This window comes from Petaurus breviceps, unplaced genomic scaffold (genome assembly GCF_028583685.1).
Source record: "Petaurus breviceps papuanus isolate PSGF00001 unplaced genomic scaffold, PetGlider_PUasm1.0 90822, whole genome shotgun sequence".
Classification (NCBI taxonomy): Eukaryota; Metazoa; Chordata; class Mammalia; order Diprotodontia; family Petauridae; genus Petaurus; species Petaurus breviceps.
In genome coordinates, this window is record NW_027187351.1 from 7780770 (window position 1) to 7807955 (window position 27186).

The following is a 27186-nucleotide window of genomic DNA, read 5'->3' on the forward strand; positions in this document are numbered from 1 at the left end:
AGTTATAGTACACATTATTAAATATTTGGAAATCTACCTGCCAAAACAAACCCAGAACCTATGTGATCACAACTTCAAACCACTTTTCACACAAATAAAGTCATGAATAACTAATTGGAAAAACATCAATAGTTCATGGCTGGGTCGAGCCACTATAATAGAAATGAGAATTTTACCTAAATTAAATTACATATTTAGTGACATACCAATCAATTTACCAAAAAATTACTTTACAGAGCTAGGAAACATGGTAACAAATTCATTTGGAAGAACAAATGTCCAGAATATCAAGGGAATTAACGAAAAAAAAAGCTAGGGAAGGTGGCCTAGCTATATCATATTTTAATCTGTATTATAAAGCAACAGTCATCAAAATTACTTGGTACTGGTTGAGGAATAAAGTAGTGGATCAATGGAATAGATTGGGTACACGAGACTCACCAGTCAATGACTATAACGATCTATTCTTTGATAAACCCATTGCCCCCAGAATTTGGGATAAGAACTCACCATTTGACAAAAAATGCCAGGAAAACTGGAATATAGTATGGCAGAAACTGGGCATAGACCACTATCTAACACTGTGTACCAAAATTAAGTCTAAATGGGTGCATGATCTAGGTATAAAGGCTGATACTGTAAGCAATCTGGGAAAACAAGGACTAGTTTAACTGTCAGATTTATGGAGAGCGGAAGACTTCAATACAACACAAGAATTATAGAGCATTATAAATTGCAAAATGGATAACTTTGATTACATGAAATTGAAAAGCTTCTGTACAAACAATGCCAATGTAACCAAGATTAAGAGGGAAGTGGAAAATTGGGAAAGAATTTTTATAACCAATGTCTCTGATAAAGACCTCATTTCTAAAATATACCGAGAATTGATTCAAATCTATAAGAATTCAAGTCATTCCCCAATTGATAAATGGTCAAAGGATATGAATGGATAGCTCTTAGAGCAAGAAATTAAAGATATATATATATATATGCATATATATATAGGCATATGAAAATATGTTCTAAATCACTATTGATAAGAGAAAAGCAAATCAAAACAACTCTGAGGAAACCACATATCACCAGTCAGATTGGCTAAGGATGTGGAAAAAATGGTACTTTAATATATTGCTGGTGGAGTTGTGAACTGATTCAAGCATTCTGGAGAGCAATTGGAACTACACCCAAAGGGCTATAAGTAATATCATATCCTTTCACCCAGCAATGCCACTCCTAGGGTTGTATCCCAAAGCGATCATAGAAGCGGGAAGAAGACCCATTTGTACAAAAATATTTATAGCATCTCTTTGTGGTGGCAAAGAATTGGAAATTAAGGGGATGCCCATCAATTGGGGAATGGCTAAATAAGTTATGGTATATGAATGTAATGGAATGCTATTTTTCCATAAGAAACAAGGAGCAGATCAACTTCATGTTAACCTGGAGAGCCTTACACAAACCGATGCTGAGTTAGAAGAGCAGATCCAGGAGAAATTTGTACACAATTACAGTTACAGCATACGTGTTATGAGCAGCTTTGATAGACTGGACTCTTCTCAGCAATGCAGGGCTATAAGTCGAGTCCAAAAGATTCACGATGTCTACTTTCAGAGAAAGAACTAGACAGAACAGAGTTTGAATGCAGATTGCAGCAAATTACCTGCTCTCTTTTGTTTTCTTGTTTCCTTTTGTTTCCTCTTTCCCATTGTTCATTCCATCTGATGCAGTTCTTTATAACCTGACTAATATGTTTTGTGAAAGTATCTGCAGATCCTATAACTGATTGTATGCTGCTATGGGGGTGGTGGGGAGAGGGAGGGCAAGAAAATTTGAAACTCAAAGAACTGTGGAATTGAATTTTGTAAACTAAATGAACAAATTAATAAAGATCAAAAAATTAAAAAAAACAAATGAGAGAAGTAGAGGAAAAATTGGAAAGAGGAATGAGAACTATGCTAGAAAATTATGAAAAAAGAGTCAGCAACCTGACTGAAGAATATCACACCTTAAAAAATAGACTAACTCAAATGTCAAAAGAGGCTCAAAAAGCCAAAGAGGAGAAGAATGCCTTAAAAAGCCCAATTTGCCAGATGGAAAAAGAATCTCAGAAGAATTCTTCAAAATTTTTCAATATTTTCAGAGAATCTTCAAAAGAATTCTCAAGGAAAATTGCCCTGATGTTTTAGATCCAGAGGGCAAAATGAGCAATATTAGGCACACACACACACACACACACACACACACACACACACACACACGGAAAACTATTCTACTTCTACTTCTATGGCCTTATGACCTTTATATCCTTTAGATTGGAGTTTCCTTGTTTATCACTTTTAATTAGATCTTTTTGTTTTGTCTGAGATCATGATTCACACCTCTGATTTTTTTTTTACTTTAGCTGAAGAATAATAGATTCTGCTCTATCTCCTTATTTATATTGTCTGTATTTCTCTTTGCTTCACATATGTTTCTTGTAAACAAGACATTGTTGGATTCTGGTTTCCAATCCATTCTGTTATCCAGTTCTTTTTTAGGAATGAGTTTATCCATTTACATTTATAGTTATGCTTCCTAACTGTCTATTTCCCTCCTCTGGAGAAGGAAATGTCAAACCACTACAGAATCTTTGGCAAGAAAACGTCAGTGGGGTCACAAAGAGTCAGACGAAACTGAAACACCTGAATAACTATTTCCCTATATCCTATACCCCCCACTCCCGCTTTTATGCCAACCTTTTCTTTTTTTGTTGTTGTTTTGTTTTGTTTTTTGAGGGGGGAAGGCAAGGCGAGAAATTTATTACAACAGTATAAATGAAGGCAACCCTAAAGGGCCATAAAATGTACGCCAAAAATAATGGACTGTATTATTAGTGAGATATTTAAGTTAAAGAATATTGATTATTCTTTTTCCTATTAATTTTTAGTAAAGCACAAAAGTAGAAAGTGATATATATATATATGTATATATATATATATATATCATAATTACTCTTTCTTTCAGATAAGTGATTCCATTGCTTTGGGATATTTCCTGGGAGGAAAATCCTTCTAACAGTACTATGGTGAAAAGCTTCATCATTGTATAATTTTAAAGACTTGCTTCAAATGAAATGCAAATGAATGCCAGTAGGGAGGAGGTGGAGGAGGAAGGAGGATTGGTTTGGGTCTTTCTTGGAATCTATTATATCAAAGCAAAGTATTACAGTTTTACAAATCTAATTAAAATGACAGGAAGATATAGATGTTCATGAACTGGCTCCCCCCCCTTTTTTTTTAATCAGTTTGGTCCAGTTAACAGAAGTTATTAAGTCAAATCTGGCTATAGGCCCAGTCAAAGATCTGCCTGCCTGGGTTGTGTGAAGGCTAAAATTAATGGGCCCCTTTATAATACAATGATGTTCTTGTTTGGGAATCCTAGCTTAAAGCACCCTGTGGCTTTCAATCAATTTAGTCTGGAGACACTTTTTAAACCTTTCTTTTTAAATCTCTGAACATATTTTTCCCTGAACATTATTAACTAATACAACCAGTTTTCAACATTTAAAACCTTATTAATGTTCCCTCAAAAAGGTCAAATTCATATATTTATTTCTATTAGAGATCAGCTAAGAGGTAGCTGACCAAGTGGAGAGAATGACTGACTGAGTCAGGAAGACCCAACCCTGTTATGACTCCTTATTCTGACATATCCTGGTTACGTGACCTTGGCAAGTCATCTAACCTCTTTGTATCCCCAGGCAAATTTCTGAAGTGCACTTTAGTTGCTGATATACCTTGGCAGGTGCAGTTTCCTCACCAGTCCTTCAACAAAGAAACATTAAGATTATACCAGAAATTCCCTATACAATGGACATCATAAGTTCTGACTAAAACATTTTTAAGAGGTCAACAAGCTTTATAGAAACCAGAATTTCTCTCTGAGATCATAGATGTAACCAGTTACAAACTGGTCTAGCTATCCATGTTCAGACCTACTCCTGGCCTTATGAAAGTCTAGTTTTTCCTTAAATGCTATCGAGACCTTCCTGATGACTTTGTTGGCTCAGAGGATTAAAAGCTCAGGACATTGACATTATTTCTGAGTTGTTCAAATAAAAATTAGGCAATGGGGGCACATAAGAAACATAACTGATGTTCATTGACTAGGGGGAGAAAAGGTAGGTAACTCAGGCAAAGAAGCTTTGCTTAGCTGAACTGACTCAAGTTGTCCTAACTGCCTATCCTTATTAAATATTCTTCCCCTATGATTGGATAAACCTTTTTTGTTATCTGTTGAGTAATTATGAATACCTCATTTTTTCCCCAAACCTATACCACCAAGAGAATGATGTTGATGGGGCCCAGCCCAGAACACTCTCTCACAAGTACGTATATCTCTTACAAATACATACCAGAAAAAGAAAGGAAAGGTAGCTGAAAGCAGAGCCATTTCTACTCTTGGAAAAGCAGTTCAAAATGCATTCCTTCATTAAACATTCCATAAAAAAATCAATGTGTAGCATTGTGTGCACAATAAAACAGTTAAATAAGGGACCACCACATGAAAAGTCTAGGAAGGTTCAAGTAAAGCATGAGGACAGGTGCAGTATAAGTCTCATGAGACCAAGTGAGCCCTTCCTGAAGGAAAAACCAGCTATTTCTGTAGTATATTTGAATGGAGCTATGGGTTCTATTTTCTTTTTCCCTTCAATTTCCATTTTTTGTCAGAAGAAGAATATCCTTAAAATATTCAATTTAAAGGATCCCCCCCCCCTTTTTAGAGCTTAAGGAAAAGAAAACAACTCAGTTTCTTTAGCTGGCACTCAGTAGTTAATTAGCCTTAAACTTAACCTGATAAGGATAAGAGAGAGGGTTTTCTTCCTTTAAAATTTCAGCTAAACTTATATGGTATCCCTGTCTCTGCTTTGGCCTTTCACCATTCTCATTTTAGCTTAATAATCTTAGACTATTGAGAAGCCAAGATTTGAAATCTCAAAAGAATTTTCTTTCTCTACCTGTACCATTCTGTGTTTAACTGCATTTTGCCTATTTAGTAGAGCATTCTTTGTAACTATAAAAAGAAAACAAAAGCCTTCAACAATATGTGTCCAAAAACTGGGAAACAGCTAAAAATGTTACAGCATTTGAATATAATGGAATAAGATTTTACCATAAGGAATAGTGTGGAGTTTTGGTGACTAAACCTGTGCTATCCTGGAATAAAGGAAATTGTTAGTGAGGAGCTCCTCTATCAATACAGATCAGCATCTGTGCTCTGAAACCTAGAGCCTGAAAGGAACTCTTCCTAAACTACAATCCATGGACCATCCCCCTCCAACAGGTCCTTAGGCCTCTAAGTGAAATTTAGAATTTATTTTAATTATGGATAGAAGTAAAAAATTAGGAATCTAAGGAATTCATAGGCTTTTCCAGACTTTCAAAGGGGCCCTTCACACATACACACACGCATTAAAAATGTGCACTCTAAAAATATAACTGAAGCCCCAAGAGATTAAGCGACTAACTGAGGGTAGGTGCATTGGTTATATATCTGAGACAAAATTTGAACTTAATTTCTTAATCCTTAATTCTTCTTAATTCTCTGAGGTTGAATCTCTTGCCACTTAATCACTATATTTTGAGGAATGATGTATAAAAAGGAATCAGAGAATCAAGAGAAGCTTGCATAAAATAATGTAGAACATAAAGCGCAAAGCCCAAAGAACAGTATGTATATATATACATATATATATACATATATATATATTCAATGAAATGATATAAATAAAGACAGCATAGAAAGACAGCAAAAGTTTGATCAAAGTGATGGCTAGGTGGCACAGTGAAAAGAGCTCTCACCCTGGAGTCAGGAGGACTTGAGTTCAAATATGGCCTCAGACACTTAACACAAAACTAGTGGTGTGACCTTAGGCAAGTCACTTAACCCCAATTACCCTACTTTCCCCCCTCCAAAAAGCAAAAAGAAGTACTCAAATAAAAAATCTGATCAAATTGCAATAGTCAATGTTAGTCCCATACTTGTATGTCTATGAATTACTGAATAGTGAAGATCTGTGCAGACTGAAACACTGAACTTATTTATAGTTGGCTTAATTATATAACCTTTATGTAAGGATGAAGGTAAAGAGAAGGTCATCATCTCTACATGGCCCAAGGTAACAGCTGCTCTCACACCTGTGCCTTGTCTTTCTCAAAACCTTAAGATGCAAAAGCCTGGCACCAGAAGCATGCTTGGCACAACTTATATGAAATTCTCAAATTTATAATTTCTTATGAGCTGAAAATATTTCATTATACACATATATTATAGTTACTTGATCATTCTCCAAACAGTGGCACATATTGAATTGCTGTTGTCTGTTATCTTAAATATAAACACATGCGCATGCATGCACACAAACATATAGGTAGATAAATATACAGATATATCTCTCTACATATATATACACATATATTACTGTCTTAGTATTTATATGGTCATTCCTTCTGTCTTTATTAACATTAAAAAATTTAAAATTGAACAAATTTAATTTTGACTTGTTCATCTTAAGTATGGCATAAATTATATTCTTTAGTTAAAAATTACTAAATAAACATCGTGCTTCCTTCATATATACACTGATCTGGATTATGCATAAAAAAGATAAAACATATAGAAATTTGGTTAATGAGGAAATATGTCTCCCTATTCCCTAGCATGAGAGAAGATGAAGAAATAGCCTATCCTATAGGGCAATAGACCAGTACCTCACTACTCTACAGGCAAAACAATGATGCAAGGGTTTTAGCGCTCACCTTTCTCAAACTATCTTCCCATTATATCTGGACCATTAGTAATAGTTAAGGAGGTCCTAGTATGTTAGAGCTGGAAAGGATTTTGGAAATAATTTAGTCCAAATCCTTACTTTGATGAGATAGTTGAGACTCATATTTCTTAGGTGACTTACTCAAGTTTGTGAAATAGCTCTCATCATGTCCAGTTCAGACTTTTTCCCTCTATACCATATTCCCTTTCTTTTCTAAAATTCTCAGTGATATATTTTGTTTTCTATCATTTCCATTTCTACAGGTATCTTTCTCCTCCCCACTCAATTCAAGTCACATCATTCTATTGAGCACATTTTTTCTAAAGGAAAAAAAGGTTGCTCCATCAAGTATCCAGCCACATGTCTTGTCCTTCTCCTAGGGGAACAGGAGAAAATTTCCCTCCACTCCAAGCACTTGTTCCCTAGCTTGAAATGCCTAAGATCTCAACTCTGAAGTCAAACCCCTATGGACAATAAAAATCTATCTAAACACATTCCATAATGATTAACAAATTACATCCCCATACTATTGATTCTGAACCCTCGATGTCATCATTCAAAATTCTCCCCTATTATCTTATGTCTTATTCTTATCTAATGAGATATTTGTAAAATTCACTTAGAACTTTGCCTGGAATATAGTAGATGCTATGTAAATACTTATTCTTTTTCCTTCCCTCACTCTGCTCCCAATGTGTCATTCTAACTCTACTCATGCCTTTTGCCATGCACTATGAAATTTTCCTTCCTTAATCAACACATTTGCTTTCATCTTAATTCTTTTCCTTTAGCATTTACACTTACATCTAATGGCTCTCTTTGAGACATAGTCTTCTTGGTTGCCCTTTCCAGTACTGCCTGCACTTTCACTTATTCTCTTTAAAGAGTTGAAATTATGAGATTGGAATATTTTTCTTTTGTTTTCCATTGATGCTTCTAGTTTCCTCCTTTATCTATTTTACGCAGCAATCTCTTTACCTTTAATATTCACTTAACCCATATATACCACCCAATCAAAATTCTACTAACTACTGCTCTTGATTTGCAAGACACTCTTATTTCTTCAATGGATTTAGTACCTGGATCATAATTGTTCTTTCCTCCCCAAATTTTGCTCTCATACTAGTAGAATCCAATATACATACTGATACTACCTGAAGCACTCTCACACCTCAGTTCTTCAACTTACTCAATTCAAATCATTTATTCCTATGCTCTAACTCAGTGTAATGCTATGCATGAACAGCTTTCCAGAGAATGGCTGCTGTGAGCACATTTCAAGTTTTGATTACATAGTATAGTGAACACTCTATTCAATAACAAATCAGAGCAAAACATTCACAGAAAATCAAGGTACAGCATTCACAATGTTACAACTTATCACAGAAAATCAAAATACAGCATTCACAATGGCATCACTAAAATGGCCATATAGTTTTCACCAAAGTGGTCACAATAGTTTTCAACAAAGTGCAATCATTTAGTAACCCAATCATTCAATCATCCTTAAGGAGGCTAGTCAAAGTTCTCCACTCATGGGGCACACTAAGCAGAAAATCAGTCACTATTCAGTCATCAGTCACTACACAGTCATTAGTCACTACTCAATACCCTCTTAATGGGTATTAGAAAATACACATCCACCCCTTATCACAAGTAAATCACAATCTTCTCAGTCAGTACACAATATCCAAGTAAAGTCTTCTTTCAGTTTGACTCAGGGCTGGCTCTCAGTTTCTATGATTCCTCATCCATGGCCCCAGCTCCAGTTGTCACCTGGATTCAAAGGCAGGCAGCTCCCTGTTCCTTACCCAGTTCCTTGTTCAGTTCTTTGCCCAGTTCCCATTCCGTATTGAAGCTCACAGTGTCCAGTCCACCTCAAGTCCTACACAGTTCCTGTTTCTGGGAAGACAAAACTTAACAGAGACACAAAAATATTCATGCACATTGCCAACAACCATCATCAATTCACTATCTGCCTGTGAAATCAACTCAGACCCACCAACAAGGTTTGAGAACTCAACAAAAATCATCAACATAGAAATCAACACTGACCCACAAACAAGATCCAAGAGGTCAGCACAAGTCATCAGTAAAGTCCTAGGACCTTCAAAACCCTCCTCCAGGATTTCTGTACATATACAACTAGAAAATCCTCTTTCAGGGCTTCCAGGAAGGTCCCAGAGCTTCTGTACAAAGTATCACAAATAAACATCAACACAGAGAGAGCAGAGAAACAGAGTGCCAGTTTTCTCCTTCTTGACTCTGACACCACAAGAGTCTTCTTTCCAGTTCCTTCTGTCTGTAGCCCTGGGGCTCTCCTTATATTAGTCATTAGCTCCTCCCCAGGAGTTTACAAGTTCTAGGGTTCACAAGTTGTGGGGTTCACAGGTTCTGTTTCTTAACAGACTGAAACAAGATGTTAATTCAATAGCGAAACAAGATGTGAACTACTTCTGTGCTTGCCATTACACTTAGCTATACTCAAAGATAGACATACCCATGTTCTTACCAACAAATGCTCTACTCCATCTTCATGAACTTTGAAATTCCCTTATCTGGTTAGAATCTATTGCCATTAAACCTCTTCCTTTCAAACTCTGTACATGGTCCATAACACATCCACCAATCTCATTCATTAAGTACTTTTCCAGGCCATAACCCCTACAAGCCCTTTATTTCCCCTATCTTGACTCTGTGGTGAACCACTCCCACTTCTACAGCCCTATTCTACTGAGATCCTTGATCCCTTATTGTTTCAAAGATCTTACTCATCCCTCCCTGTCTTATATCACTTCTATCATCTTCTATCTTCACTCCTTTGATGCTGTTGAACAAAGCTGGCAAAAATCACAAAATTGTGCTGCATCCACTATAAATTAATGTTACACATCGTCAACTAGGCTCTCATTGCTCCCAGGCAATACTTTTACATATCCTTAATCAACTCACTTTCCCATTCACTACAGTGGCTCTTCCAAATCCTTGCAACCCTCTTTAAACTTTGTGTTGCTCCTCTATTCCCATCTCTTCAGTGGAAATTCTTGCCTCATATTTTGCCAGAAATAAGTGAGGCCATTTGTTGAAAGGTCTCACTTCTCTCCTCCACCTTATCACACATTATCCAGATAACTTCTGTTACAATCTCCTCATTCCCCCATCTGACATGGAGAAGTGACTCTTCTGCTCAAGCCAAACCCATCTCTCTGCAGCAATCTCATTGCAACTCATCTTCTCCAGTAGATTGCCCTCTCTATCTTCCCCACAATCTTCCTTATCTATAATCTTTTCCCATCGACTGACTCCATCTGTATTGTCTAAAATTTTGTCCATGTTTTCCCCGTCCTTAAAAAACCTCCACACCCCCCCAGAAGTGATACTACACATGTTCTCCCTTTCGTGTCTAAATTTGAGAATGCTTCTACAACAGGTGCTTCTTCTGTCCCTTTTACTCCCTTCTTAAATCTCTGTAATCTGGCTTCTGACTTTGCATTCAAGCAAAACTGCTACATCCAAAGTTTCTAACTATTTCTTGCTACTCAAATGTAATGGCCTTTACTGGACGCTCATGTGTCGTCACTCCTCTGCACCCTTTGTAAGTTTCAAACACCCTTTTCTTGATATTCTCTTCTCATGAAGCTTTGTAACACTACTCACAGCTAGTAGATTTTAGGAAATGTTCCCCTGTGACTAGAGTGTAAGGAATACTTGAGAGTAGAAGCATGAGTGGCACTAAAAAGAGAATGAAGGCTTCTAAGTAGGAGAGAGAGAGAGTAATAGAAAGATCTACTCTTATCCCTGAGTCTTTATGCACTATGTGACCAAGAAACACCCAAGACTTATTCAACTTAGTGACTATTGCCCACTTTGCATGATTCATGTAGAAGCAAATGATAATTCCAGAAAGGCATTTTCCTTACCATTGCTAGGGATCATGAGGGTTTACACAAGGACCTGAAGATCTTAGAGTCATGGAAAATGTTTTCATTGTAAATTCTAGTACAGGGCAAATAATTTGGAAGAAAAAGGAAGAACTGGGATTTGAGCAACATGAAATAACAGAGAAGCTGTCTCCCTCGGATCATTTTTAGAGTTAGGTGGTTAGCAGATGTGAACAGTCCATATATAATGACTTTTTTAATGTATGAAGAGATTTTTTGATAGATTTTCCTTTTCTTTTCTTTTTTCAAATTTCATTTCATAAAGTATGGCTCTTAGAGAGGATTTTACTTTTCAAGGGGAATAACTGAGTGATATCAAATTAAAAGTTGTTAGTTAAAATTTGTTATAAATAAAGTAAAAGAAAATGGTACAAGAATGGAATTGGGATGTCTGGACAACTTTAACATAAAGAAATGATGGGCTAGTGGCATACAATTAACAAGGTCTGGTAAAAAGAAATGTTCTCAGAATCTTACAAATCTAATGAAAGGAATTTAGACCAAAAGAGGGGGGGTTCCTTTCCTATTCCTAACAAATTTGATATGAAAACACTACATTATAATTTCATTTCCAAAAAGCAAGTTTTAGGCATGATCTTATATGACTAGGAGGGAAGGAATCAAGCATTTGTAAATTACCTAATATGTGCCAGACATTGTGCTCAACACATTACAAATATCACCTTTGGTCCTCACAACAATCCTATATGGATGGAATAGTATTCACATTTTCCAGTTGAGGAAATTGAAATTAAGTATCTTTCCCAAGGTCATGAAGAAAGTGAGTATCTGAAGTTAGATTTGAATTTAGGTTTCTTGAGTCCAGGAATAAAGTTTTATCCACTATATCATCTAACTGTCTCTAGGCCCTGAATTCCAGCCTAACACAATCTCCTTTTAAATGAAGAGCTCCTTTTTCTCCAAATTGGATAAAACACACATTTATTAAACACCTAATGTATATAGAGTACCATAATATGAATTGGGGGCATGAAAAGTTCAGATAAGACCAATTTCCTTAAGGAATGTATAATATTTTAGAAGGATAAGCTACAAATTCAAATTAAGCTCATTTAAAATATTACACAAATATTGAATAAAAATTTAAAGTGACATAAGTGGTCTCATAGGAAAAACTTTTACCAGTACAGGAGATCATAGATTTATGAAAAAGGTGATATTTTATTTTGTACTTAAAAGATGAGACTCAACAGGAAAAAAATAAGAGGTGAGGAAGCCATTCTAGGTCTGGGGAAAAACCTGAAGATGAGGTATAAGATTACTATAAATTTTTTAGTAGGAAGACATTTTCCCAGTTTGGCTTATAGAGAAGAATATGAGCAGCATCATATGAAATGAGGGTAGAAAAGTAGGAGTGTACCAGATTGTGGCTTTCTGGAATTATTAATTTTAATTTCAGCAGTAGAGTTTGAATTTTTACTTGGCAGAAAATATGGCATCACTGAAGATTTTGTTTTTGTACAGAAATAAAATTAATACCAAATCTATAATATATATGAAAGATTTTTCCATCAGTAGAAAGAATGCTTGACTATTGCAAGTTTGGAGGAAAATAGATGTGCAAACACAGAAAAGCTATTGCAATTATCCAAGTAAGAGATAACAAATGACTATGTTGGGATAGTGACAAGGGGGATAAAAAAAACACAGAAATTTCATAAATGTTGGATAGAGGTAATCCACAGGACCTAGTGGTTGGGTGGATAGAAGGTGGTGAAAAAAAAGAAAAATTCAAAGCAATAAGTATGTAAGGTAAACCAGAAGGAGAAAACAATTCAAGGAGTAAGACAATGAGATCAGTTTTAAACCTGTCAGGTTTGAAGTGCTGATTAGATATTTGGGTAAATATGTCCTGTTGAAAATGAGACATCTAGTTCTGAAGCTCAGAAAAGATGTCAAGACTCAAGACACAGATATGGGAATAATTTGATTAGAAGTGGCAATTAAAACCATGGGAATAAATGAGATTAAGAAGAAAGAAAGTATATAGACAGAAGAGGGCCAATGAATAGACTCTTGGGTAATACTCACACTGAGCATTAGAAAAGTGATTGGTAAAGGAGATCAACAAGGGAGGAAGTTGAGGAGGAAAACTAAGTAAGGGTCACTTTATTGAACATAAAATCTGACAACTACTTGAATATGTGAGCTGGGAGCAAGATGCAAAGAATGATACTAAACTTGTAAATATGAATAGCTCAAAGAATAGTAGTGTCCTCCACAATACTCCTATGGTATTTGGAATCCTTCATGGTCTGACTTCAATCTATCTTTTCAGACTTCATTCCATCATGTAATCTTTTTTTTAAGCAGTTGGGGTTAAGTAACTTGCTCAAGGTTATACGGCCAGTTATTTTTTGTGTAGGTGCCGAGTATCTGAGGCTGGAACCGATCCCAGTTCTCCCAACGCTGGGGCAGGCACTCTTACTCACTGTGCCACCTGGCTGCCCCTCATCATGTAATCTTAATTCTAGTCAAATTGGTCTATTTGCTCCTTCTTATGTATGACATTATATCTCTTGCTTTCATGCCTTTGAATAGGCTGTGCCCTAGGCCTAGAGTACATTCACTCTTCACCTCCACTTCTAACTTACTGACTCATGCGACCTTCTCCTCCTCCTATTCTTATTGTTCAAATTTTTAAAACCCCTCAAAAACTAGTATGTATATATTTCATATTTTGTGTTAATGACCCACATTCATCTCTCTAGTAGAATATATGTAAGTTCATTTTCCCAGGACTATTTACTTTTTCTCTTTTTATCCCCAGGGCATAGAAGAGTGCCTGGTTCATAATAGGCAATTAATAAAATGCTTGTTCAATGGAATGTTGAATAAAGGAATCTGTGACTAAATTCATTGAAAGAATTGAGAAAATGACATGAATTTTAATAAATGGCAGTAGCACTGATGGATACTGAGTGGTACAAGCAGTTTGCACAACCCTTGAAGGAGGAAAGGTCATTAAAGTGCAATGGTAAGAGAATAGTCAGGAAGTAGCAACAAGGATCAAGAAGTATGTACATCCTTCCTCCTTCCTTGTGAGTCAGAAGAAGTAGAAGAATTAGTGAACAGAAATGTATCTTTAGGAGAAAGATGGTTTCATGATCACAATTTGGAATTTCAAAGTTTCCAGATATTGAAGTTATCATAATTGTGAGTCCCAATTCAAATGAAGTAGGTGTTAAAAGCAAAGTGGCAGAAGAAATGCTAGTTGAAATATTTGAGTACATAGGGAGTTGAAAATAGGCCAGCACTGTTGGAATAAAACTGATCTAGTCCTGGGAAACCAGAAACTTCTTCCATCTGAGTTGGTTAATGAATTTTGTGTGATGTAATGAAATGAAGAAAATCTCAGATATTCTGTTAGCATAAAATGGGCAGATGTTAGAGATGCCATGACACAGCCAGTGGCCTCTCTCATCCAGCAGAATCACGAGAATGCTACATATATGTCCTACTCCCAAGGAAAGAGAAGAGGTCAATGAATAACATCTGAGCAAAGAATCCAGGAAGATCTATGACTTCCCCTGCCCAGAAAACTTCTTAGTCATATTCACCATATTTCCAAATCACATAACACTGGCATCTAGCTCAGTTCACAGCTGGGCATCCCTCTAGCATAGTAGAAGAAAAACATTAACCCTAGGGTCAGTAGGTTCAAATCCTACCTTTGACTCTACCAATATGACCTCAAATAAGTCAGTTAACCTCTATGGGTCTCAGTTTTCTTATTTATAAAATAAAGTTGTTGGACTAGATAACCTCTAAGGTCCCTTTCATAAATAGATCAAAGAGCTATTAATTCTCAACTAATACATTACATTTTCAATTATAGTGCAGATACCATGGTGCCTTTGGCCCAGACATCTATTATTGGAGTGAACTCAACATAGACACTAGTGGAGAGTAGAGAATTTTCCTGAGAACCAACATGATTGTATTGCATGGTACACAGGTACTTCTTTGCAAAAAACAAACAAACAATGAAACAAAAAAACCCTAAATACACACACACAGAAAGAAAAAACTGGGGCTCAATGAAGTCCATGGTATAGACTGACATACTACATGCAAGGCAATGTGTTACATACCATGGAAAAATGACAAAAGTGAGATAATCCCTGCCCTGTAGGTACTTGCATTCTATCAAGAGATATAATATTTCACAGATAAATAGATTCAGCAAATATATGCAATGGATATATAGTGATGTGGTCAGATTAACAACCAGTTGGAAAATCAAGAAAGGTCCTTAAAGGAGGAGGCACTTAAAACTAAGCCTTGAAGGGAGCTTGAAGGGGTTAAAAAAAAAGTACGGGTAGTAGGGGGTAGGGGCCTCCAAGGTATGGAGAATAACAGCCCATGCAAAGGAATGGAAATAGGGGAATGGATTGTCTCATACCAGGAAGAGCAAGCAGGGCATTTTGGTCAAAGCCTAGAGAGTATGAAGAAGAGTAACAAATAATCAGTTTGGAAATGCAGGCCCAATGGAAAAGAAAGAGTTGGTAAGGTGAGGGTGAAGTAGAATCCAGCTTGAAAATGGAAATAGAATCCACACTAAGACTCATCTAATGGGTGATAAGGTTGAAGTCTGTGGTTTAAACTACAAAGATTTGTTGACAGGAAGTCATAGGCAAATATTCATGGTAGACAGAGAATGATCTCAATATGCCACTTTGCCAAGCCCAGGGGTGTAGGCACGTTTAAATGCAGTCATGTGCAGAAGAACTATGCTATCCAACCTCACCTGAATTCCTTTCAGCTGCAGAGGTCCTTCATTCATGTCCATAGTGATCAAGGAAGTAACTGAACTGGAACAACCATAACAATTAACAAGTATTTATTGTGTAACAATAATGTGTACTCAGTCTTAGGGCTACCCCAAAGTGTTACACATGGTCCCTACCCTGAAGGGACTCATAAGCTAAGAGATTGAGCAAAACTATTTAGTTAAGCAATTTGGTTGTATTCAACTGATCTGGAAGTATATTGTTACTGTTAATTTCCTACTGAGGTGGGACCTGGCCAATAAAGGAAAAACTAGGTCTCCTCCAAATTTCTATCTTGGGAAAGAACTCTCAGACTTTGGACAGCCAAAACAGAGAAGTTGACATCATTCTGGACTATGCTTCATTGTCACTATTATTATCACAAGAGACTAAGTGATTTAAACTACAAATATTTGGTGACAGGAAGTCATAGGCAAATATTCATGGTAGACAGATAATGATCTCAATATGTCACTTTGCCAGTAGATAAAGTGTTGGATTTTAAGTCAGGAGACATGATTTCAAATAAGGAATTTACCTTCCAGGAGCTCAAATTTCCCCACCCCCAAAATGTGGGAAATTAGTTTTAGTTCATAATATGCAATAGAAACAAGAGGCATTGCATGCAACATCCATCTCACTGTCTCCCTTTTCCCTCTATCTCTATACTTATCCTCACTCTTAACAAGATGGAACACATTCTTCCAACATTTCCTAATGCATAGATCCCATTATGTTACACACTTTTAAAATTTCCAAAGGTTACCCATTGGAAATATGATACTTGTAATTACTAAAAATTATATCACTAATACTATAGCTAGAAGAATATACATAGACTGAGGGTATGTGTACAAGGTGAATTTGAGGGAATGGCATAAAATTAATTAAGGGAACACAGGAACACACTGAGTACAGAAGGAAAGGTGAGGTAGGATGGAGTAAATTATGTCACAAGGAGAGACACAAGGGAAGATGAGAAGGTGGGCAATGGATATTGCTTGAAAGTTATTGTCATCAATGTTGACCCAAAGAGGAAATGATGCACACACTTAGTTGAATATAGAAATCTATCTTACCTGATAGGGAAGTAGGAGCAAAGAGATAACGGTGGTGTGATGGGAAAAAAGGAGAGCAAATAATGGAAGGTGGTAGACAAGTAAAACACTGGTGAAAAGGAAAAGGGTGAAAGGAAAGAGAGGACAACAGAAGGAAAAAATAGGATGGAGTCAAATACACACTCAGTAATCATAACTGTGAGTGTGAATGGGATGAATTTTCCCAAGAATCAAGCAGAAAGCAGAATCTATTAAGCTTCAGTTGAAGAAAAAAAAGCAGGGGGTAGAAATCCTAATTTTAGACAAAGTCAAAGCAAAATTAGATCTAATTAAAAAAGACAAGGAAGGAAATTATATCTTGCTAAAAGGTAACATAGACAATGATGCAATATAAATACTAAACATATGCACCAAATGATATAGCATACACATTTTTAAGGGAGAAATTAAGGGAGTTACAGGAAGAATCAGCAAAACTGTGAAGGATTTCAAATGTCCTTTTTCAGAACTTGATAAATGCAACCAAAAAAAAATAAACAAGAAGGAAACTAAGGAAATAACTAGGATATTAGAAAAGTTGATCTGATATGACAGACATTTGGAGATAATTGAATGGGAACAGAAAGGATTATATCTTTTTCTCCACTGCACATAGCACCTAGATTACAGTAATTATTCATTAGACCCTACTAATTAGAGCGTACAAGTTTCAAAACTAAATGTGGAAAGGCAGAAGTATTAAAGATATTCTTTTCAGATCACAATATGATAAAAATTACACTTAACAAAAGGCAGTGGAAAGATAGATTATAAATGAATTGGAAACTAAATGTCTAATCATAAAGAAAAAGTGAGTGAAAGAACAGATCGTAGAAACAATTAATAATTTGGTTAAAGTGAATTATGACAATGATACATCATCCCAAAATTTATGGAATACAGGCAAAACAGTATTTAGGGGGAAATTTATTTCTCTAAATTCTTACATCAACACAATATAGAAAGAACAGATCAGTGCACTGGGCTGCAACTGAAAAATAAAATAACTAGAAAAAGAACAAATTAAAAATACCCAAATTGAGTACCAAATTGGAAATCCTGAAGACAAAGGTGAGAGTAATAAGATTGACAGTAAAAACAACAATAACAATGACAAAAACCTGTCAAACTATTAAATAAATCTAAGAGATGGTTTTATGGGAGAAAATAAATAAGATAGATAAACCAATGGTTAATTTGCCTTAAAAAAGAAGTAGGAAGAAAACAAAATTTCCAGCATCAAAATTGAAAAGCGTAAAATCACCACCAATAAAGAAGAAATTGAAGCAATCATTAGGAAATATTTTGCCCAATTATATGCCAATAAATCTGACATTCTGAGTGAAATCATTGGATATTTATGAACCTATGAATTATCCAGATTAATGGATCAGGAAATAGAATGCCTGAATATCCCCATTTTACAAAAAGAAACTGAACAAGCCATTAATGAGCTATCTAAAAAAAAATCTCCAGGGCCAGATGGGCTCACAAGTGAATTCTACCAAACATTCAAGGAACAATTAATTCCAATACTATATAAATTATTTGGAAAAATAGAAAAAGGAGTTCTAGCAAAAGCCTTTTATGATGCAAATATGGTGCTGATACCTAAACCAGGAAAAGCTAAAATAGAGAAAGAAAATTATGGACTAATTTCCATAATAAATATTGATGGAGTGGGGCTCACTTTGAGAAGTGTTCTGTGATTTGATCTGTATTCTGGGAAGCTGTTGTCCAGGGCCCCCCCAGCTTTGAAAAACCCAGATGCTGATTTGGTATGGATGTAATGGTTGGACAGTTTGGAAATCTGTCTACTTGATCTGTTTCTGTCTTGATAATTCTGCCTGTATACTTTGAAGTTCGGGGTGCTGACCTTTTTCCCCTGAACAAGGTAAATGATATATGTCTGACTGATTAAAGTAAGCTTGTTAACTCATTTTGAGTTGCTTTCCTTTAACAAAGCAGATCCAAGAACCTGTGGTGGAAGCAACCCTGAGGACGTGCTTGGGGTGCTTGCCACTACAGATGTTCATGGATTCATAGCAAATTAGTGGCAAAGCTAGGAACCCAGTCTCTCCTGTCTGAGACGCCAAGTCCATTTACTTTAGGGAGCTGCAGAGCATAAGGGCTGCATCTGAGGGCAAAAAGAAATACATGTCTGGCTGAACATACCAGCAATAAGGTTTCTTATCCAGAAAGTGAGGTTTTTCCCTGCCTCTCATCCCAAACTCACTGATGACAGGAGCATGTACTTTGTGAATCTCACTGAATGAGTGGAAGATAAAAAAATGGAACTGAAGGGCAGGGGAATCAAAGATATTTTGTGATCCTAGATAATTGTTAATTGAGATTTGTTAGTGGAATGCCAGATAACCAGCAGTTTGAAGGAGATTCCCACACCTCTGAGACCTGCCTGCTTGAGCCTCCCAAGGCAAATGATTTCCTGACCAGCCTCCTTCCCACACCACTGTTAACTTCTCTCAGTGAAGAAGACAAAGGCTCTTCCTTTAGTATGAGTGCTAGCCACCAGTCCAGGGGAGGACGGTGAGGCCCCGATGACTGATCACTGTTGTGTCTATTTGTCCGATCTCTCCTCTCTCTGTTTGATCTCTTCATCTCTCTCTCTCTCTCCCTCTCCTCCCTCTTCCTCTTCTCTCTCTCTCTTCCTCTTCCTTCCTTTCTCCCTCTCTCTCCATCTGTATCTGGATCTCTCTCTGTCTCCTTCCAGAATGCTTATCCATTTCCATTATATCCTGACAAATGGATCTACCCCTTTGGAATCTGGCTCCAAGCTGAATGGGACTCATCATTGGGATGGGCATGTCATGTGAGTGAAACAAATTCCTCCCTTGGGCCTGGTGGGCAGCTGGATGCCACATACCTCCTGGGCATTGGGCTGAACACTTTTGCTCAGTCTTTGAAGGATACCGCCTACTTCTTGCTGTGGGAAGGAGTGCCATGGGCAGCACTGACCAGGGCAGAGGTTGACTCAGTTTCCTCTCCCTATAAGGTCTAGATAGCAGGGTAGGAAAGAGCTTGGTAGAGCTGACTGTGATTGGATAGGTCGTGTTTTTTAAATTTATGTTCTTTATCTCTTGAACTTCGTGTTACTTTCTATTTACTTGGCTGTGCACATGTTGTATGATGCCACTAGACTATAAGCTCCAAGGAAGGGACTATTTCATTTTTAGTCTTTGCATCTCTGGCACTGTGCATTGCGTGTAGTAGGTACTTAATAAATATTGTATTGAATTGGAAAAAAAATATTGATGGAAAAACGTTAAACATGCACTATGACCAGGTGTGATTTATACCAGGAAAGCAGGCTTGGTTCAATATTAGGAAAGTTATCTAAATAATTGGCCAATTCAACAACAACAAAAAAAGAAATAATATTATTATCCCAATAGATAATTTAAAAATTTTTGACAAAATATGGTAACTATTTTTATTTTAAAATTAAAAAAACTAGAGAGCATTCAATAAAGGGAATATTCCTTAAAAACATAAGCAGTGTGTATCTAAAACCATCAGCAATCATTATCTGTAATAGGGATAAGCCAGAAGCCTTCCCCATAATATCAGGGTGAAGCAAAGATGCCCATTATCACCATTATTATTCAATATTAGTACTGAAAATTTTAGCTCCAGTGATAAAAGAAGAAAAAGAAATTGAAGAGATTAGAATAAGCAATGGGGAAAGAAAACTATCACTCTATGCAGATGATATGATGGCATAATTACAGAAGACTAGAAAATCAACTAAAAAAACTACTTGAGATAATTAGCAAACTTAGCAAAGTTGCAAAATGTAAATTAAATCTACATGAATAATGAGTATTTCTTTACATGACCAAAAAGTCCAGCCCCAAGAGAGAGAAATCCCATTCAAAATAAGTGTAAACAATATAAAATACTTGGGAGTCTACCAGCTGAGATAGACCAAGGAACTATATAAATATGATATGAACAGAATTACAGAATGCTTTTCACACTAATAAAATCAGACCTAAACCACTTGAAAAATATCAATTGCTCGTGGGAAGGCTGAGTCAATATAATAAAAATGACAATTCTTTTAGAAGTTCCCAAAGTCAGTGATATGACCCCTGGGAGGTATTAGAATAATCAAGGGGGGGGGGGTGGTAGTAGCCTTGGGTGCAACTGTGGGGCATTGTATAAAAATAAGGGGGTGATGGAAGCATAAGGAAAGAAGAGAAGAAAAGAAAATTTTGAAAAACAATTATTACATATTTCACTGTATGTAACAGTTAAAGTCATAGTGATTATATTATTTTCCAAATAAACACACAAAATGCAAATTATAAACAATCAGAGGTCAAGTGTACCAACAGGTCTTAATAAGCAAGTGTTGACAGGTGAGCATTTTGCACACTGTTGAGAAGTCAAGCATGCATTGGCAGGAATATATGCATGTAATGAATAATTATGAATTATTCATATTATTATTATGAATATGTGCATTTATTGTTTACAATACTATACAGTTATATCATGCAATATTGCATCATCAAAATTTCAATTCAGGAAAACCCCAAAAATTTACAAAAGATTATTAGATTTAAGATGTGACTCTATTTCTTTCTCTCTCTCTTTAAATATATATACATACATATATGTATATATGTTTGTGTATGTATGTATACATACATGCATATATAGATACACACATATATGTGTGTGTATTATATTTTTCAAATGATGCAATATTTTTAAAAATGTTAAATGGTTAAAGAAAGTAGATCTCCAATGGGATGCTGAGCCAGTTTTTTAAAGGGGGAGCAGTGGGCCAAATAAGTTTGGGAATTTGGGGGCCCTAAACTAATTTACTTATTTGATGCTATACAAATCAAACTATCAAAAACTAGGTGATAAAAAGATAGAAAAAAAATTCCTCTAGAAGAAAAAAGTTCTGTAATATCAAAGGAATTAATGAAAAAAAATACAAAGGAAAGTGGGTTAGCAATATTAGATCTCAAACTATATTATAAAACAATAATAATCAAAATTATTCTGTACTTGTTAAGAAATAGAGTGGTGGATCAATGGGATAGATTAGGTACATAAGACCCAATAGTCAATGGAAACAGTAACCTAGAGTTTGACAAACACAAAGACCCCAATCTTTGGGATAAGAACTCACCATTTGACAAAAACTGTTAGCAAAACTGGAAAACAATTGGGCACAAACTAGGTATAAACCAATATCCCACACTGTATACCAAAATAAGGTGAAAATGGGCTCATGATTTAGACATAAAGGATGAAACCATAAGAAAATTAGATCAAGGAATAACCTACTTGTTGGATCTATGGGTAAGGGAAGAATGGATGACTAAAGAAAAGATAGAGGGCATTATGAAATGTAAAAGAGATAATTTTGATTATATTAAATAAAAATGTTTTTGCACAAACAAAACAATGCAATCAAGATTTGAAGGAAAGCAGAAAACTGGGAAACATTTTTAAAATTTCACTTATTTCTATTTATTTATTTTTAGTTTTCAAAATTCACTTCCACAAAATTTTGAATTCCAAATTATCTCCCTATCGCTCCCCTCCCCCATCCTATGACTGCATGCATTTTTATTGCTCTTTCCCCCAATCTGCATTCCTTTCTCTTCCCACCCACTTCTCTTATCCCCTTCTCCTTCTATTTTTCTGTCGGGTAAGATAGATTTTTATACCCCATTGCCTAAGTATCTCATTTCCCAGTTGCGTGCAAAAACAATTTTTTAGCCTTCCTTTTTTAAAACTTGAGTTCCAAATTCTCTCCCTTCTTCCCTCACCACCCATCCTATTAAGAAGACAAGCAAGTCATCACAGGTTATATATGTATAGTCATGCAAATCACTTCCATAATAGTAATTTTGTGAAAGACTAACTATATTTCCCTTCATCCTATCCTACCCACCATTTATTCTGTTCTCTCTTTTGACTTTGTCCCTCATCAAATGTGTTTGCATCTGATTACCCCCTCCCATTCTCTCCTCTTCCATGACTTGTGAGCAATTTTTTTTTTCTTGGAGACTTTGCATGTAGGAGCTTTGACTTTGTTGTCTTCTTCTGAGTGTATGTTTTGATCTTTCTTGTTATCAAAGTAAGTTTCCATAGTCTGAATTCCTGCCCCCCCCCCGACTATTTGTTCATTTTTCTAGACAATTATTTGACTTTTTTGTAGGACTATATGCCAAACTTCAGGGGTTTTGTGTAGCTGTTTTCAGAGATACTTCTAGGGACCTATAAGTCTTCAGTTCTTCCATGAAAGTATGATCTAAGGAGAGGTGTTTACTCCTATTCTGTCCTGTACTCTGCTCTTTGAGTAGCCACAAGCACTCTTTTTTGTCCTGGAACTGTGAGAAGAATTACATCTCCACTGGAGCCACAAGATCTGCCACACCAGTGCTCCTTCTCTCCTGAGGTCTGTCACCCAGGACTGCAACACAGATCCAAGTATGGGCAAAGCAACAGAATCCTGCCTCAGCAAGAGTAGAGAGACCCATATAATCTCCTTCTGATCAATTGTTCCATCCCCGACTTTGCATTATATTTATTTGTAGCCTTTACTTACATGCCCTACTAGAGTATAAGCACATTGAGTGTAGGAATTATAAGTTTTTTTTTTCTTTGTATCTTCTATTCCTTCTGCTTTTCATAGTTCAAGGATCCATAATTTTATAGCTGAGGAAATTTTATTCCCATAGCAATGAGGTATAATATTCAGCTTTCTTCCATCCATACAGACTACAAGTTCTATGCTACTTGTTATGTTGAGACTTTTGATAGCCCCAGAGTGTCATTTCACAACCCATTTAGTTCTATGTCTTTGAACTTAGCCAAACTGTTCCTTAGAAAACAGATATACTGCCCAACATCAGACTGTTTTTAACATCCTTCCACTTAGATGAGACCAGTCAGAACTTGTCTTCTGCTGTCCCAACCTTCAAGAATTCAGGATCACTATAACTACAATCTAACTACTCCAGCCTACTTTTACTTCCTTGAACATGACTCCATCTGCTATCTTCATATAATGGCTACCTATACCTGGAATGTTCTGCCATGTCATCTATCCCTCTTAGCTTCCCTGACTTCCTTAAATATTTAGTTCAAACCCTTCCTTATAGAGAACTTTTTCCATACCTCCCCATCCCAGTTCCTTATGCCTTCACTTCTCAGATTAATTTTATGTCCTCTGAATATATTTTATGTGTACATAATTATGGTTCTGTTATTAGAATGTGAGCTCCATAAAGCCAGGTAATCTTACTTTTGGCCTTTGTAACCCTAGTGTATAACAGAGAGCCATTTACAGTGTTAGGCCTTAATAAATGCTTGTTGACTGACTAACCTCCTTGTCATATTGAAACACACACATGTGTGTACACATTTATATGTATGTATATACAGATGTGTGTATATACACACATGTATTTATGTATATGTATACAAATCTATATCTATCTATATATAAAACTTAGATGAAGTGGAGAATGACTTTCTCAATGATAATCAAGTGAAGATACTGTAGGTCTTTTTAGAAGTTCCTCCTTCTTGTCTTAGGGGTCAAAAAAGTTCTAGAAGTCCACAGTGAGAGGAGAACAAGCAAACAAATAAGGATTTGTTCCTCTTCCCAAACAACAACTAGTCTTTTCTATCCTTAAAATTGGAAAATTGAATTTATAACAGTACCCTAAATTACATAATTATGAAACAGAAATGGATTCCCTGAGTTCAAAAGCATTTTACTTAAGCACAAAAGCATGGGAAGGGGGAGGGGAATAACTGGGTGGAGTGAAATATTATTAGTATACATTCCCAGGGTATGATGAATTCCCCAGGGGAGTCTTAATCTACTAATTGTTGCACCTACTTTATGCGGTTTTCTTGGTGCTGCAGGGGAAAAGCAGTTGTAGGTTAGTGGATGGTGGAGGGTGAAAGAGATTTTATTCCTAAAGCTTCAGTTTTTAGAAGAATGCTACCCCCAGGATCTCACCTGATACTGGCACTGTTTGTTCAGGAAAAGGATAGTCTACAACTGAGTGGAGGATGGACCATTCCTGAACTCAAATCTAGGCCAGTGTGTTCTTTTCCATATTCATTTGCTCATTTTCATGACTGAACATGTGTCTAGGGTGTGGTCCTAATGATTTGGAGCTTGGGGCCCAGATGGAAAGAGGAGGGGCTGAGCAATCTGTCCTTCCTGTCTGTTTCTGAGGAGACACCTTGCATTGAATACAATGCACTTCGCAAAGATGAGCACACCCCTTGCACCCTTTCATCAGCATTGGCCCTGTGATACCAGCAAAACCACCCAGTTATGAAAGTCTGTCTTTTTGTAAAAGGGTGGAGTTCTTAATATTTCATAATTATAGCATCAGTAAACTCCCAAGTTTTGGGAGGCTGTATCAACTTTCTCTAATTGTTTAGTGAAAGCAAATTCTGGGAATTTTAAAGGAAAATATTTTCATGTTAGTTGATATAGGTCATTTTACTCTGCATGGATTTAAAAGAGTGCATCTCTTCCTTTTATATAATTAAAAACTTAACAGTGAACGTCAGTAAAAGGATATCTATTATTTCCTACATAGCTTACCCATAAAAATATATTTAGGGCTGAGGTTCCTCAAACTCTCTATAGAATAATTACCCTACATTCTTCCAATTATTCACAATCATAAAATATGAATTATGAGCTACCCTAGCTTGACTCCTTTTATTTTAAAAGGGAAATATTAATAATCCCAGATGTATCTTTTTTTCTTCCTTCCCTTTTTTTCTCTCATCTAAAAATGGAAGCATAAATATTAGTAGACAGAAAGTAGACACTACATTCACCTCCTTAAAAGCATTTTCATGTCTCTTGGATCAAAACTCTCCTTATCCAAAATTGTGGCACCATCATTACAAAAGGCACTGAATCTATTGATTGATGAGAAAAGCTCTTTTTTTTTGTGGGTTCTTTGTAACCAATACCCAGAATGACCTGTCCCAGGAGAGGTTACATGGCTGTACCGAGCTGCCTAAACCCCAAAACATAAGGGACGCTCCATTAGCAGTTGCTTGACTTCCATGTCCTAAATAAATATTAATCCAGTAATTAATTAATCCAGTACAGGCATGACCTGCAGACAAAGACCATTTCTACTTTTTTTACTTTTCCTATTCTCTCAGCACAGTGTCTGGCACACAGCTTAAGAAATGCTTGTTGACTTGAATTCAGTTGAATTTGATTGCCATTTCAGATAACCACCAAGAGATATAGAGCAAATCTGACCATATGAAAACTCTACTCAGTCAACACTAGTGGTTTCCACTAAGATGAAATATAAATTCCTCTATTAAGCTTTTAAAGCCTTTTACAACTTGGCCCTAACCTATCTTTCCAGGCCTGTTATACATTATTCCTTCTTTTATTCTCTGTGATTCGTTCAGATTGACTTTCTCTTTTCTTCACACATTCCATTTCATCTCCTTTGTACTGACATACTCTTGGAATAGTTTACCTCCCTACTGATTCTTCATAGAGTCCTCATGCAATCCCTTGATGACTCCTTTCAGTCTTGTTCTTCTAGGGCTACTTGATAATATAGCACATAGAGTGTGGGACTCAGAGTCAGGAAAACCTGAGTTAGAGTCCTGCCATAGACAATTACTAGCAGGTCAACACTGGGAAAATCATTTAACTTTTCTGTACCTCAGTTTTCTCATATGTAAAATAAGAAAAATAACGTGCCTACCTCACAGGGTTGTTTGTGAAGATCAAATGAGATAACATATGTAATGTACCAGTACCATCTTCTTAAAAGTTCCTCATTGGTTATGTTCTTGCAGTCTGTTTCATTCCAGCATGGGCCTAGCCATTGCCCTCTGTGTGATAGTTATTTTTCAGCTCTTCAAAAGTTATTGCATTCCATATTTTTTTTAGCAATACAGGAATTAAGTAATTAGAAATGAACAACTGAAGACAGAATATCTGCTGAGCTTTAAGACACTTTTTGATCGCTTGACCAGAATCCAAGCACAAGCTGTCAAGCAAGCATAACACAATAAAGACTTACCATCTTCCTAACAATTGCATTAGCTAACCCCAAACCACTCATACTAATGAATCCTAACCTCAGGAGAGAGTTATGTGCTACTGAAAAAATAATGCCTATTTGCAAAAATCTTCTAAACAAGTATTTACATGATGGGCCGCCTTAGCCCAGAGGGTTTTTACTGCATAGGCTCATTCCTTTGTGAAAGGCAAGTAATTATTTTTAAGATGAGCATTATCAATGAGGATCTGCAAAGACATGTTCAGAGCTTTACCTCAAATTCATAGGGACCAATGGGACACAGCCCTTCCTCCTAAATTTGAACATTTACTTAACTATATTCCTTCCGAATCATTATGTTCAAGTTCATGGAAAGTACATCCCTGAGACTCTACGGAAGAAGGTTGGAAACCCTGGGTTCAGCCCACAAGCTTGTTACCTCTGTGACTTTGTGGAAATCACTTTATTTTCCTAAACTTC

General features: G+C 36.2%; 1 long non-coding RNA gene across 5 annotated transcripts in view; it reads right to left on the minus strand.

The window, feature by feature from the left end:
- The window catches only part of LOC138148022 (uncharacterized), a 67254-nt gene extending 40344 nt beyond the window's left edge, over positions 1–26910 (minus strand). For all 5 annotated transcript variants that reach the window (XR_011164965.1, XR_011164968.1, XR_011164966.1 and 2 more), the window contains exon 1: positions 26407–26910. This is a non-coding gene — a long non-coding RNA (uncharacterized lncRNA). The remainder of the gene's footprint in view (positions 1–26406) is intronic.
- Between the last annotated feature and the right edge of the window lie 276 nt (positions 26911–27186).